Here is a 14,496-nt window from a genome sequence, read left to right on the forward strand (position 1 = left end):
CTATCTTAGAGAGCTCATAGTACCTTACTATCTTACTATCTTAAAGAGCTCATAGTACCTTACTACCTTACTATCTTAAAGAGCTCATAGTACCTTACTACCTTACTATCTTAGAGAGCTCATAGTACCTTACTATCTTACTATCTTAAAGAGCTCATAGTACCTTACTACCTTACTATCTTAAAGAGCTCATAGTACCTTACTACCTTACTATCTTAAAGAGCTCATAGTACCTTACTACCTTACTATCTTAGAGAGCTCATAGTACCTTACTATCTTAGAGAGCTCATAGTACCTTACTACCTTACTATCTTAAAGAGCTCATAGTACCTTACTACCTTACTATCTTAAAGAGCTCATAGTACCTTACTACCTTACTATCTTAGAGAGCTCATAGTACCTTACTATCTTAGAGAGCTCATAGTACCTTACTATCTTAAAGAGCTCATAGTACCTTACTACCTTACTATCTTAAAGAGCTCATAGTACCTTACTACCTTACTATCTTAGAGAGCTCATAGTACCTTACTACCTTACTATCTTAGAGAGCTCATAGTACCTTACTATCTTAGAGAGCTCATAGTACCTTACTACCTTACTATCTTAAAGAGCTCATAGTACCTTACTACCTTACTATCTTAGAGAGCTCATAGTACCTTACTATCTTAGAGAGCTCATAGTACCTTACTACCTTACTATCTTAAAGAGCTCATAGTACCTTACTACCTTACTATCTTAGAGAGCTCATAGTACCTTACTATCTTACTATCTTAAAGAGCTCATAGTACCTTACTATCTTACTATCTTAAAGAGCTCATAGTACCTTACTACTTTACTATCTTAGAGAGCTCATAGTACCTTACTACCTTACTATCTTAGAGAGCTCATAGTACCTTACTATCTTAGAGAGCTCATAGTACCTTACTACCTTACTATCTTAAAGAGCTCATAGTACCTTACTACCTTACTATCTTAGAGAGCTCATAGTACCTTACTACCTTACTATCTTAAAGAGCTCATAGTACCTTACTACCTTACTATCTTAGAGAGCTCATAGTACCTTACTATCTTAGAGAGCTCATAGTACCTTACTACCTTACTATCTTAAAGAGCTCATAGTACCTTACTACCTTACTATCTTAGAGAGCTCATAGTACCTTACTATCTTAGAGAGCTCATAGTACCTTACTATCTTAGAGAGCTCATAGTACCTTACTATCTTAGAGAGCTCATAGTACCTTATTACCCCACCAGAGCACTGCGCTCCCAGAATGCAGGGTTACTTGTGGTTCCTAGAGTCTCCAAAAGTAGACTAGGAGCTATCAAGCTCCTCTCCTGTGGAACCAGGTTCCAGTTTGGGTTCAGGAGGCAGACACCATCTCCATGTTTAAGAGTAGGCTTAAGACTTTCCTCTTTGATAAAGCTTATAGTTAGGGCTGGCTCAGGTGAGTCCTGAACCATCCCTTAGTTATGCTGTTATAGGCCTAGACTGCCAGGGGATTTCCTATGATGCACTGAGCTCCTCTCTCCTCTACTTTCTCTCCCTCTCTATGCAACCTCATCCCATTATTGCATGTTACTAACACAACTTCTCCCCTTTCTGGTAGTCTTGTGCTTTCTCGTCCCTCTCCTCTCTCCTCCTATCACTTCCTGCAGGTGTTTCTGGCTCTGGAGCTGTGGAGTCTGAATCTGTGGTTGCGGGTCACCTGCTGCCCCCGTGTTCCTGCTCGACACCCTCTGCTGCAACGACTATTGTTACTAGTCCTATTCTTATTATTGTTATTATAATCATTAACATTACGACTGTTACCATTAACACTACTATAAATATCTGTACCATTTTTCATTTAGTCTATAGCAACATCACCTTCACTGTCTGTACCTCTGTGTGTATATTGTGTAGGCTGCCTCCCTCCCCTCTCCCTCTCCTTCCATCCCTCTCTTTTTCTCTCTGTTCCTCTCCTGCCCTCTCTCTCTCTCTCTCTCTCTCTCTCTCTCTCGCTCTCTCTCCTTCACCCCAACCGGTCGAGGCAGATGGCCGCCCACCCTGAGCCATGGTTCTGCTCGAGGTTTCTGCCTCTTAAAAGGAAGTTTTTCCTTGCCTCTGTCGCCTAGTGCTGCTCTTGGTGGGAACTGTTGGGCTTCTGTAAATAGCATCACAGAGTACGGTCTAGACCTGCTCTTTTATGAAAAGCACTGTGAGATAACGGTTGTTGTGATTTGGCGCTATATAAATAAAATTTAATTGAATTGAATTATTAGAAGATTTACCTCATTAGTGCATAATCAGAATAACAAACTGTAAATTGTGACTGAATATCTTAAACAGAGAACATAAAATAAACGTCCAAATGATAACATCTCCCAATGATAGGTCAAATAATAAGAATAAAAACATACAATTCAGTGGTCAGTTTTTAAAAATAATATTCCAGAAATGAAAAAAGGTAGACAGCAAATTAAGAATTAAACTGTCTTTTAATAACAAAAAATATTCACACAAATGTTTATTCATCTGCATCATTAGAACCATTTGTTCTTCTTGTCAGCCTTCACAGGTGCCACCATCCAAAACTGGAACGCAAAGTTTGACAAGAGAGAAAACATATTATTTTCACACAGTCTAGGCAACTGAGGGAAAATAAGACAAACATTAGACAAACAACAAATCATTAACCTTCAGTTATGTTGACCTTGTTAGTTAGCAGGATTTCTGCTTGTGTTTCATCCACATTCATGTACAAAGTGTCAGCTTTGTGCTGCCGAAAGAGGGTGAAAGAATTCATTAGTGGTGCCTTCTAGCAGCTTCCACGTGGACCTTTTCACTAATTCTATCATAGAAGTAATAAGTGATTAATGCTTACCATAAAGGCTGCAAACAGTGGACCGCCAATGGCTTTCTGCACATGTTGCTTAATAACTGGGTATGTGTGGACAAAGTGCTGAGGGCAGAGATGAAAGCAGACATTCAGCGTTAGTGAGTGTGTGAGTGTGTTTGTGTGTGCGTTAGTGTTTCATGTTTTGGGGGACTTTAATCTGAATGCATACTAAACGAAGGGGAGCTCAATTTTTGTTCCCACGGGTAGAGACTGCTGTTTTGGGTGTTAAGACTATGTTTTAGGGTTTAGGTTACAACTTGATAATTGGTCGGGGTAAGGGTTAACGTTAGGCACGTAGCTGTAACGTTAAGGTTAGGGTTAGGGAATGCAATATGTCACTGAAATGTCCCCATGGGGGATAGTGGAACAAACGTGTGTATGTATGTACAGTATGTGTCTCTCTGAATGCACTGTATGTATGAAGGTATGTATGTGTCATTACTAAACCTCACAGAAGTGGCCCATCATTGGCTTTTTAAGTTTAGCAAACAGTCACTCCACAAGAGGTGTAGAAATCATCATGAAAACATGTATGTACCTCTAAGGCCAGGCTGGCTTGTATTTGGGCATCAGCGTGTTCTCTGTTACCCATTGCATACAGAAGATGTTGGATCACTCCAAGAGAGAGAAGCTCACGGGAAACCTCTCGATTGTCCTCAGCCAGCAAGCTTCAACACCATAAAAATATAACCTTACTGTATGACAACAGCTAAAACTATTACACTGTGTAATCACAGTCATTAAAGCAATATGCTAGTAATATAAAGTCAATATGTATAACAAGTTCTGACAATTTTTTCGTGTAAAAAAAACATTTGTTAAACTACTTATAATTGACTAATATTTGTGTCCATACCGTATAGTTTTAGCTGCAGCAGCTTGTTGCACAAACACAGGCAGAGATCCAGTCATCTTGATTATCTCAGACTCTGATGGGATTGTACAGTCAACATCACAAAATATGTCACATAATGTGACAGATTAGGTCACATTATGTCAAACATTGACAAAATTCTAGTACATTAATTGATGCGTTTGGGTAGGATGGAAATTACATATCTGTTTCAGAAATTGCGGAAATATTAGTGATGAATAAAGAAACACTCTGAGGTTAGTTTCCATTGAATGTATATTGAATGTATGGAGCAAACACCACAAATATGAAATATACAAAATACAGTTTGTTGTCAACTTGATCACAACCATTCCACTGGCCTAGCTATATCTACAGAACAAGGTCATACAAGGTCGTAGCTATCACGTCTTCCTCCCTAAACAACAAAATCCAGTCAGTACCAATTTCCCACATGAAATGGATACATTGCAAGGTCTTCTAATCTGTACAACTGGACTGTCTGAATCAGCAATTTTCACATTCATCTCAGCCATTTTGTAACAAAATTAGCAGAACTTGGGTGGCCCTAAAGGAAATTCACTGCCTGCCACTGATTGGTCTATACTTTTATTACTTAAATTGCTTATTATACTTTATGAAACACAAGTGTTACCTTCCATATTGTGGTGTTGCTGCACTTCTTTAGCAGGCCTCAGCAGAGCCACCAGTCCACTGAGCAGCACTGGCCTCACATCATAACACTTCAGGTCTAAGATCAGATTAATAGCTGCCAGAAACATACGCAGGGAGAGGCAAGTTTTTAAAACATGTTTACATGTTTTCCAGCCACAATGGCTGTAATTGCATTTATCATAAAAAAAACCTTTCTGCTTACCTTCATCCTGAACATCCAGCTGCAGGGTCCTGAGCATATTCAGCAGAGGTTCTATAATGCTGTGATGGGCTGTTTTCATTTTGGACTGTGAGAGAGAATGGTGAGAGAATGATTGTTTTCCTTCTAATATGTTATATAGATCCAGATCTGCCAAGCTATAAAAATTAAAGCTTAAGGTCGATTGTGAGGACACGTTGATATAATGCTCAGTGTGCACTTTCTTGCTTTACCTGCATGGTGTGTAAGGTGTGCAGGACCAGTTGCTGGGCCTTAGGGGAGTTACAAGTCATGAAAGCAATCAGACCTTTATAGATTTGGGTTTGATATTTGGGGTTTCCATGGGACAGAGACTCCAGGACGGCCCATGCAGTCTCTTGGGTTCATGCTGTTTGATTTAGCCATGCACTCTGCTATGACTTTCACACCTGCAAGAATGTAAACAAATACAGAGGGCAAAGCTGATATGGCTCATTCAATGCAGCACAAATGATCCAAATGGTAAACGGAAAATACTATAGACATATATAAACTTGAGAATAAGAAATCTGGTATATATATACACATATACACACAAACAACATATTGCACTGATTATACTATGTGTAGCGTATGAATGAGTCTGTAATCCAGGAAAATGCTTTATAACATTTACCATGACATTCACATATAATCTCTTTGTACTTGCGACCAGTATTTGAGACAGTGAGCAGAAGACGGAGGGCCTCTGCCTTTTCCTCCTCTTTAGTCTGAGAGTGGCTCAAGATGTGCAAGAGAGTGAGAACGCCTCCATCCTCCAGGAACTCAATTAGGTACTGATCACTGAGGAATATGAGAAAAGCTGTGACAAAAACTGCATAATGGCGCACAGCTACAGTAGTTTACAGCAGTATTTCATCTCACTCACTGGCTTGATGCAGAAAGGAAAATCCCAATTGCTTTAAGCTGCAGTCCCAAAAATGTCCCAAACATGTATCTGAATATTCAGTGAAGGACTGGGTCTCAGTTGATTACATAGTCCAATCCACAACAGGAACCAGGAGAAGGCCTACTCCCTATGACTTTTTTGTTTGTATAAGCTTTTCGACAGTCATACACATACAGACACCCAAATCCAACAGGGGCCCTAAAAAGTGTGTGGACAAATGCTTGAACATTTACGACCTTCAAATTCGCAAGTTATTAAAGTTTGGTTACGTTTGCTTTTGATGCTGATTTAGAAATGTGCGTAAAATACAACAGCCTTCTGTTGACGGTGAGACGCAGCACAGCTAGTTAACCTGATCCCACGCCATGAATAAAGAAAGGATACGTGAGTCTCATCCAGGTGGTGAGTCGAGCCAGGAAGAGGCTGGCAACCTCTGCAAACTCGAGCTCCAGCTCATAAAACGTCTTCCCAGTGTTTGTGTGCAGGAAAGTGTTCAGCATGCGGCCGCGGACTGTCCTGTCACCACGGTCCCATTCTCGAAGAAAACTGAGTACTTTGCCGATATTGGCGTGTTCTTCCTGTGTTGACATCTTTGTCTTTGTTTTCCCTTTCACGTTTGGTGTGGCTCCAAGAACCAGCTGAGTGGGCCTACTGGCTGTGGTCTTCAGTCGTTTTCTTTTTCTTCCTCCACTTCGTTTGTATAGTGCGGTTGCTTAACAACGGTCCCCACAAAATCAGTGTGAGCAAAAATACTGTTGATCAGGACTGATATCCGTCCCTTTTATATAGTTTTGATAATAGCCTATAGACTAGAGGCCTACTGTGGGCCTATATGATATTATTTAATATAGGGCCAGTTTAAAAAAAATATAACTTTAGTTATGAAGTGTCTCAAATGAAATGGTTATGGGTTAGGGTAGAGATAGATAGGCCAAACTATTGTAAAAAAAAATAAATAAAATAAAATAAAATAAAATACAAACAAACAAACACACGATAGCAGACTTAGACATCAATCTGTGCCTGTAAGTGTTGTATTCTCTCTTTGTTGTTTAGTCAGCTTACATACTGGCAGTATGGCCGCATTATGGAGCCAGCAATGTCGCATGAATACCTCAAGATGTCACTGCTGTCATTTGTTATCCAAGACAGGGAAACCAAAGACATAGCTAAGTGCCTAATTACTAATGTTTTTTGATTTAAGAACTCAACAGAATCAAACTCTCCAATGTCAACAGGATGATTATTCCAGAGAGATGAGGTGCAGTTGAAGAAGGCCCTGACGCCTCCTGTAACATGTTTACCATTTTTGTTGTATAGAGTAATAGCAACACCTTAAAGTCTGAACTATCAAATATAGGGAAGAAATTGAGTGAGGTTAAATTTAGTGTGTGGTGTGATAAGGTTTTTGTTCTCTATGCAGGCTGGTTTCTTCTGTCTGTTTCCAGAGGTGGTGTGTATTTTGAGGCCCAGTCAGGGGTTGTGGTAGGCTATACAGACTAATTGACAATTTTCACTTCCCGAGGTATTGGTGATGATTGATTCCTAATAAATATGTTAACATAACTTAATCGTACCATAAAAAAAATGACGATCTTGTAGTTTGTCACCAGCTCCGTCTCCATGGTGCAATAGAAGCTCTTCAATCATCTACATTTGGGAACGATAATAAAGCTCAATTTGACTGTGACCCTCTGAAACTCAAGACAGTACAGACAATAATACATGTGCCAAACATTAATGAAGAAAACCTGTAATTATGAACGTTATTTGGTACAAATGGCTATTTTCATCTGTTTTTGTTCTGTGATTGATTTTGTGTTAGGGGATGGCAACATCTGGATGGATGATGTAGGCTGTATTGGGACAGAGATGAAACTGAGCCAATGTCAGTTTCACGGTTGGGGGATCCATAACTGTGGTTACGGTGAGGAAGCTGGAGTAAGATGTGAAAATGATAAAAATGGTATGCATCTTCCATGGAGAAATAATGGATAAAAATTCAGACGCCTGTTTCCCATTACAACAAATTCACTCACTGGGCCCTTTTTGATATCATCTACCAGAACCTACCAACAGGAATCTAAACCTCAAGTTTGATTTGGACCACAATGCAAGCCTCTCTCATCAGCTGGGGGAGCTGTTTGACAGTGGACGTGACTGTGACTTGAACATTACAGTGGTGGTGGACACCAACACCATTGAAACAATCTGTGCTCACAAGATCATCCTTTCTCTGAACTCAAACCTCCAAACCTCACAGCCAGACTTCAGCAGCCTCAGCATCAATGTCTCTTCTCACTGCAGTCAACACGCCAACAACTTTGTCAGGTAAAAGCAAACTTGTGACTTCAAACTGTACCACTGTACCAGCTGATTTTCACTTTCTGTCTAATTGAATGCACTGAGTTGGAAATAGTTGAACCTTGCTAATGAAGCTGCTGATTTTTCAGATACTTCTACACAAGAAAGATGAGTCTTTCCAGAGTCAGAACTCTGCAGTTTTTATAGGTGACGAGGCACTACAGGAAGTTTGCCTTCTCTACCTGGCGTGGAACTGTGAGGCGCTGATCCATTCGTCAGCCTGTACAAATCCTCCATTTGAACTGGTCAAAGCTCTTCTTTCTTGCTCAGACCTTGTGGTACGTAATGAAACCGTCATCCTGAATGGACTGGAGAGATGGGCGGCAGCCCAAGGAAACACAACTATTCCCGAGGTCCTTCTGAAGCTTGTCCATTTCCCAATGATACCGGCTGAGGACTTATACAGGAACAAAACATTAGTTTATATATTTATTAGATGTATTTGAAACCTTATTGATTTGTTGAACAATTACTTTTAATACCTCTCAGAGGAACATTTCTTCTAACAAACAACACCAACTGGTGGTATACCATATATTCAGATGTAGGTATTAAATTGAGATTGTTGCTATTATTATACTTCCAAAGAATGTAAAATCTTTGTTCTGCAATACAGTAATAAATTGTGGTTTTAAGACAAATATTATGTCTGTATGCAAAACATTCAAGTAATGTTTTATACTGTGCTTATAGTATAGTTATAGTTATAAACACTCACACTCAAAAATAAAAAGTAATCACAGCACAATAGAAATTTAGCAAGTACTTTGTATAAACATAATGTTTCAATGCGAAACATGTCTTTCTACATGTTTTTCATGTACTAAGTCAATGTCACATGTACCATAGCAAAAGAAAAAAAACTGTATTGTTCACAACTTACACAACATATAGCATTGATATTATGGAAATTATTGACTCTGTAATTGTTATGTAGGTAATGTAAGTGTATTGCCTAATGTGAAAACAGTGTAATCTGTCTTTTAGCATACTGCTGTCACCACAACTAAACAAAAAAGATATTGTCTTCTCATGACATTTTTTATCAATAGTTGTGTGGTGAGGGATGTTTACAATCAAATCAATGCACAATGGCACGTTTTGAATGAAAGACTGGCAAGTGAGATGAGTTTTGTACTAAGAATTGTGAAATTTTACCACAAAGTTGTGATAATAGTAACAAAGCGATCAACAAAAACTGTACTACTTCATAACTGATGGTCACTCACTGACATTTTGGCAAGTGTAGTGTGTACAGTTGTGTAGTGTTGAAGGCCAAAAAGAGGGTTAATGTCAGGTCTGTGTGACCAGCTCATTTTATTGCAAAATAACTTTTTAAGTTCAAATTCTATCTTATAATGAAATCCCATTTGACCTCTTCTCAGTTGGATACTTTCAAAATTGTTTATTTTACAATGGAACTGGAATAGAGCTGCAGTTCTGTCGCTAATACTAGTATTGCAGTAATGATAAGCATTTCTGTAAATCAGAATGGTTGTATTGGTCTTGGCAGGACACTGCCCAGAAGGCCACTGCAGCTTTCAGGTATGAGCCAGTTAGCAGCTTGGAGCTAATCAACATTACCCAACATTGCCAAGCAAATGTGTACCACAGGTCTATCAGGTTAATTTACATGCAGCAGCAACAGACACACATACAATTGCTTAACATCACAGAGAAAAAGGCTTTTGTGTGCTAACAACAAAGCAAGCTGAGCTAGCGTTCAACAGGCTAACATGCAAAAAAAACAGTAAGCAAGATAAAAAATGCCTAACTTACAGGTTCCAAGTTTAAAGTCGGTATTGATCCATCCTTGCAGTTGAGTTTTGATGGTAATTCTGTGAATCTGCACTTGATTGCTCTTCCTCAACAACCGGATGTTTCAGTGAACTAAAACTGAATTGTGAGAACCATGAGAACTGAAAGTATAGACTTTAGAGAGCTGAAATTTCAAATGCAGTTTCAGAGCAACTGAATTTAATTTTATAATATTGCATTCAGTTTCAAGTTTATTGGAATTCATTTCCAAATCAATAAATTCTATTTCAAATTATGCCATTCATATTCATTTTTCCAATTCCAATTCATCTTTAAATTACTCAAATTCAGTTTCTGTTGACACATATTTCTTCCCATAGTCGGACAGACTTTGAGGAGCAAAAACATTTCTTATCAAATCATACACATCACACCCTCTTATAATATTTCCATTAAATAAAAATTCTCCTTGTTTAGTCCTTTCTTTGAGAATGACATTTAATCCAAAATATGTTTTACCTTATTCTTGCTGTTTTTTTGGCATGTGTCCTCAATCACAGTCTTTTCTTTCATGGACATGAACATTGCATAGACAACGTTAGGGTATTGTGATATTGTTCTCCCTGCTTAAGCCTTTGTGAGAAATCTCTGTTTCTGCTCCAAAATGCCTTCAGTAGTCTCTGAAATAGACTCGTGCAGGTTGTCTTCTTAAGAAATCAAGTTCTTCTTAGACAAATAAACAACAGGCAGATCAGAAAGCAAGTCAGTTCTGAGTCGGAGATGAATGGATATCTTGGCTTTATAATTAAACATTATAGGAAAACACTCCATAGAAAAATTAATTTTTCCCAAGAAACATCTGCTTTGCCATTAGCATGACTTGGTGCATATTTTGCTTAATCAAATGCAATGAAAGTAATATGTAGTCAAATCATAATATGTTTATACTTTGTTTTCATATTAACATTTTGTTACATAAGATATAACTCAACTTCACTGCATTGATGATTTGGTGACCAAGAAAACATATTTTTATTTAATAAACAGGTTTTTTTTATCTCTTCAGTGGTGGGAAATTCAATGACTGAGCTGAGTGAGTTGACTTTCCAATTGCCAAATTTGCTTACTTGTTTTGCCAAAGTTTTACATGTCCCCCTGTCAGCATAAAATTAGCTGTAAATTATTAGAATACAAGATCAAATAGTGTTAAAGAGAATTTCGTACAGTTAAACTTACATAATTAGAAGATTTTGTATTCTAGCTATTGTATTGCAACTTGCTAGTTAGCTAGTCACATTTGGTTGGAAGCTAACATGGTAACTGAAGCTCAGTGTCCACCCTGTCATTGTCCCTGTTTAATTTTTATATTTTGTCATGCTTTATGTTCTGGTTAATGTGTCTTTCCTGTCATGACCTGCTCCACCCTGTCATCCATCCATCCATCATCAACCGTTTATCCTGTGTACAGGGTGGCGGGGGGCTAAAGGCGGGGTACACCCTGGACAGGTCGCCAGTCCATCACAGGGCCCACCCTGTCATCTTGATTTTAAAATAATTATTTAAATAAAAATTCAACCATACTACATAAAACCACTGCGTTTAATAGCTAAATGAAGGGATTGCTAATTATACCCAAATAAAAAAAAAACGGAATCCAAATATCACAGTTTTCTCCAAATAACAAAAAACAGACATGCAATTGTACCAGTGTCTTTAAAAAAATATTTTATGCATTTATAATTTGAAAGCAATCAAATAACCCCGTTTAGTAAAGGTACATTGTTAAATGTTCTTCAGTATTATTATCTGATGGCGCCCTTACTTAAAGGTAGTAGACTTATTATTATTAGGTCCTGATGTGATGATCTGTGAGGCAAATTCATCTTCATGAAGAGACAGCTCCACGTATCCAGTGTCACGACTCTCGACACCAGCTGACAGCGTTACTTTCTCTTCCATACATCTGTCCTAGAGTCCTGCACGGGCCTCAAATCTAGGCCATAGCCCGGCCCTTGTCTGACAGTTTATCAGAGTTCTCATCCGAGCCGGACTGCAGCCTGTGTTTTTTTCTCCCTTCTCCCCATAACACGGCCTATACGACTGTTGCAGCCATTAAAATAGTTCAGTTTTGTTTTTAATGAGAAAGTGCTTACATTTATTTTCGTTTCTTTATTAAGTTAATTTAGAAACATGTTTGGAGTATTTTTTTAACAAGACAACCCCCAAAAAGTGCATGGTTTTGCAGGTGGTGGCCACAGACAACTGCTCTCTCCTTATCCTTCTTGACTGAGTGTTCTCTAGGTTTGTGTTTTGCTAGTGTCCTTCTCACTGCTGTTAGCATGAGGAGGTACCTGCAGCCCATTCAGGCTGCACAGGAAGTCCAGCTCCTCCAGGTTGGCACATCAGTAAGTGCCATCACTGTGTCTCCCAGCACATTCTAAAGAACATGGAGGAGATATCAGGAGATGGACCGTTACACGAGAAGAGTGTGTAGCGCTGAACAAAGCCAAGAGCATCATCGCAGCAGCAGGATTAGTATTTGCTCCTTTGTGTGAGTAGGAACAGGAGGAGTACTGCAAGAGGCCTACAAAATCACTTCCAGCGGGCTACTGGAGTGCATGTTTCTGTCTAAACTGTCAGAAACAAACTCCATGAGGATGGCATGTGCTCACCGATGCCATGATGCAGGTTTGGGAGATGAACCCCACGACACCATGTGCCATGTCATCAGATACATGCCCAAGTCACATTATGAGTTGCTGTGATCAAAGTCACTTAAGTTGGATCAGCCTGTGATTTGAGTTTTTTCACTTTGAATCCTATTGGTTTGTGTTTTTGGTTCCTTCAACCATCAAGATTTTGTCCCTTAATGTTTTTGAGCAGTGTATGTAAACATAACTTCATGACAACACATAAAAATGTGACATTTGACCTTTGCTGGACACACAAATACTGCACATGTGGCAGAAATCATGTTAAGATTGAAACATTAAAAATGGCTATTGTGGAAATAAAATGGGTCATTGGATTTCAACACTTTTCTGGCAAACACCACTTTAATGGGTGTGGTGATTTCAGGAAAATGCCCCCAAGCAAGGTGTGTGTAGATTTCCCATCTGTATTTCTTCAGTGAGATACCTTTCTTCAGTTCACTTGAGACTTCACTTGAGTTCTGGTAAGTTCATTCCTATTTTTCACCAGAAAAAATTTATATATATAAATTTATATTTATAAGATTTATAGGCTTCTGATGGCATCACATTTAAATTTGTGCAGAGAAACACTTGGAAGTGAAACAACATGTACAGTAATGACAAATGACAAGTAAAAAGACAGTAGTGAATGGAGACTACTTTGACCAATGTTCTGAACATAGAATAAGAAAAAACATTTTTAAATACAGTAAGTAACTTAGTTCCTGTTTTACTCTCCCCAGTGCACTGCAATCAAAATGAATGCAAACGCTTTATTCTGCATTCTTTTCCTGAGTGTCAGCCTGTCTGCTGGTGAGTAGTCCCAATCTGTGAAGCTGTAGTACCTCTTTTATACGGTTTTGTTTTATCTCTACGTACAGCTTAATTTAACAGTGAGCAAAAAGGCAGAAACATTCTAGCCTTCTTTCCTTCAATCTTCAGAGACAAATACAATAAATATAAACGTTTAATGGCTTATCTTCTTGAGTGCATTAACAATATTATGTTACTATCACTCATAATTTCAAAATATATACAGTATTTTTTTTAACTAAAGTACAATACTTTCCTACTTTTTATTTTTCAATCTTTAGTTCTTAAATAGCAAAATGTGGATATAGTAACTGTCAACTGGTATGACATAATCTGGCTTTGTTTTATAAATAAAAGTAGAGCTACAGACATGGTTCACTTGTGTAAATACAGATTTTTTTTGATCATCTTTTTCTACTCATTGGAGACAGATGGCTAAATTAGGTTATCACATTACATTTTTCTTTAGGTCAGGAGGAAGGTTATATTAGGCTGGCTGGTGGTCAAGACTTCTCTGAGGGCCGTGTGGAGATCTTTCATGATGGAGCTTGGGGGACCGTGTGCGATGATGGCTGGGACATAAATGACGCTCACGTAGTTTGTCACCAGCTCCATTTCCCTGGTGCAATAGAAGCTCTTCAATCATCTACATTTGGGAACGGTAATAAAGCTCAATTTGACTGTGACCCTCTGAAACTCAAGGCAGTACAGACAACAATACATGTGCCAAACATTAATGAAGAAAACCTGTAATTATGAACATTATTTGGTACTAATGGCTATTTTCATCTGTTTTTGTTCTGTGATTGATTTTGTGTTAGGGGATGGCAACATCTGGATGGATGATGTAGGCTGTATTGGGACAGAGATGAAACTGAGCCAATGTCAGTTTCCCGGGTGGGGGATCCATAACTGTGGTCACAGTGAGGATGCTGGTGTTAGATGTGAAAATGGTAAGGCAACCAATGTTTAGGCAAGAAGTATGCATCTTCCATGGAGAAATAATGGATAAAAATTCAGACGCCTGTTTCCCATTACAACAAATTCACTCACTGGGCCCTTTTTGATATCATCTACCAGAACCTACCAACAGGAATCTAAACCTCAAGTTTGATTTGGACCACAATGCAAGCCTCTCTCATCAGCTGGGGGAGCTGTTTGACAGTGGACGTGACTGTGACTTGAACATTACAGTGGTGGTGGACACCAACACCATTGAAACAATCTGTGCTCACAAGATCATCCTTTCTCTGAACTCAAACCTCCAAACCTCACAGCCAGACTTCAGCAGCCTCAGCATCAATGTCTCTTCTGACTGCAGTCAACACGCCAAC

The 14,496-nt window shown here is 38.7% G+C and overlaps 1 pseudogene; it reads right to left on the bottom strand.

The window, feature by feature from the left end:
* Positions 1-2,510: 2,510 nt before the first annotated feature.
* On the bottom strand, positions 2,511-6,395 carry LOC119900842 (annotated as a pseudogene).
* Between the last annotated feature and the right edge of the window lie 8,101 nt (positions 6,396-14,496).

Source organism: Micropterus salmoides, unplaced genomic scaffold (assembly GCF_014851395.1).
Source record: "Micropterus salmoides isolate LMB-PRFRI ecotype aquatic unplaced genomic scaffold, ASM1485139v1 Ms_hic_scaffold_13, whole genome shotgun sequence".
Lineage (NCBI taxonomy): Eukaryota > Metazoa > Chordata > Actinopteri > Centrarchiformes > Centrarchidae > Micropterus > Micropterus salmoides.